This window comes from Pteropus vampyrus, unplaced genomic scaffold (genome assembly GCF_000151845.1).
Source record: "Pteropus vampyrus isolate Shadow unplaced genomic scaffold, Pvam_2.0 Scaffold172, whole genome shotgun sequence".
In the NCBI taxonomy this organism is placed as follows: Eukaryota; Metazoa; Chordata; class Mammalia; order Chiroptera; family Pteropodidae; genus Pteropus; species Pteropus vampyrus.
In genome coordinates, this window is record NW_011888953.1 from 105589 (window position 1) to 107629 (window position 2041).

At 39.1% G+C, this 2041-nt stretch overlaps 1 protein-coding gene across 2 annotated transcripts in view; it reads left to right on the forward strand.

Moving 5' to 3' along the window:
• Positions 1 to 680: 680 nt before the first annotated feature.
• SELENOP (selenoprotein P) overlaps positions 681 to 2041 on the forward strand; it is a 9902-nt gene continuing 8541 nt past the window's right edge. Inside the window, exon 1 of one of the 2 annotated variants that reach the window (XM_023536932.1) lies at positions 681 to 916. The gene's annotated coding sequence lies outside the window, so the exon portion shown is untranslated. Of the gene's footprint in view, positions 921 to 2041 lie in introns of both variants that reach the window. The other variant, XM_011370668.2, reaches the window with a different exon arrangement.

The following is a 2041-nucleotide window of genomic DNA, read 5'->3' on the forward strand; positions in this document are numbered from 1 at the left end:
CATCATTACGTTGCTGCTTGCCTTACCCACCACGGTGTACTCACTTGCAGGCTAGTGGAAAGAATTTACCCCTTTCTGGAACAGTAGGAATTTTCATTTTTATTGGTATATTTTGAAATGTCCAAACTCTTTTTGATGTCTAACTACTACCACCACGAACTTTTATTTGTTTGGTATTTCTATTTGTAAAGATTTTACACTAAATTCTTTAAAAATTCTGTGGGATACATAGATCTTCCAGGGAGTAGGACTTCTGTGATAATGAAAATCAAGCCTGGTTTCCCTCAGATAGGCGGTTTATTTTCTTATTCTTTTCCTTAAATGAAAAAGAAAAGACCAGAGCTCCTGCGAGATCCCACACAATTCAAGTTTTAAACATAACAAAACAATCCAAGCAGGTCTGTAACAGCAGGAGACCAGGAAGACGTGAAACAGCGGCGACTCTTCTGACAAAGTCCACACAGCTGGGGTTAGGCTAGCACCTGACCACTACAAAGCAAAAGGAAAAAAAAATTTTTTTCTTTTTTCTTTTTTTAAAGGAGCAGCTTAACTTGCTGTCTCAGCAAATGTTTTTCCGGACTTGACCTTACTCTCAGCCCTTCCTCCCGCCCTCGACTGTACCATTAAGTCTTAGATACTGGGGAGACTAAAAAGTATAGAGAATGAATCAGTAATTGCCAAAAACTTTCCCCCACATTGTGCTTGGCAGCACTTGCTACTTTCTTTTAAGTGGATTGTAATAATCAGGTCAGGGGTTTGTTCTGCATACAAGGTCACAGCCAGAGTGAGCACTGAACTTTGGACTGTAGCTGAGGAGTGAGGTAAACAACAGGACTATAAATATCGGAGTTTCTCACAGTGCTTTTGCGAGCAGCTGAGCTGAGCAAAGAGAAAGGAAGCTGCCCCTCCAGAAGGGGTGGGTAAGTAGGAACTTTGTGTTCTCCAATACTTGATGCCTTTAGAGTTTGGTAAATAATATGATTTTGAGTCTGACAACAGTGTTTCTTTCCTTAGAAGAGATTTTCTTTTTTTAAAAAAAGAGATAAGTAAAGAAAATAAAAATGATACAGAAGAAAGAGAACAAAATACGCTAAAACTGGGTGTGGTGGGTGCAGTTCGACAATGGGCGCATTGACGGTCTTGTTGATTTCTGCCCTGCTTTCTGCACAGCCCAGAGTGAAGATGCGAGCAGGGGATGATGGAGAAATTTAACTTTGACTCTGCAGAAGGTCGTGATGTTGTATAGGCAATATTGCATGTGGAAGCTTCATTATTTCTCACTGCAATGCAGAGTGAGAATTCTAAGGGCAAAAATAGCCTGTGGGTTTGAAGAGCAGAGATAAAATATGGCCATTCTACAGTGCTGTAGAAATGTCCAGGGATACTGTGAGCAGTTTCAGATCCTCCTCCTCACCTTCCCTGCAAAAAAGAAGGGAGAGCAAGTTTGGTCCACTGTGCAGGAATGGTCACCCTTGAAAGAGTTAAAACCCATGTCAAAATCGGGTGGGCTGAGATCAAGTGCTAAGTGATGCAGTTGATGTGGTGTGTGGATGCTTTCAGGTGAATAAGGAATAACCCTCAGATGCCCAAAGTTCAGGGGAAGAGGATGGGAAAAGGTTCTACATGCCCTGCCTTTTAATGGGGGAATTTTAAACAAATGTAGGTTGTATGTGGCCAGCAAATCTAGGTTATGTGACTGAAAAGTGGTGAGATTAGTGAAATTTATAACTACTTTCTAAATGCTATGATCAGCCTCCAGTAAACCCAATTTTGTTATTTCTTCATTATTTTTATGTAGTTGTCTGACAATTTTAATTACAATAAAAAAATCTATTATGTAAAAAGTTATCTTAAACACAGTTGAATAGCTTATTGATTATAACAACAGAGGAAAATTTGAAACCTTTGCCAATGGTTTTAGTTATTTTTTCATCAAAAAACTAAATGAGGGAAATGAAATAGCCTTTTCATTTATATTCACTATTTAGCCAATTGGAACATTATGCTACACGGCAAAGTGAGAGTATCAAGTGCTGATTTA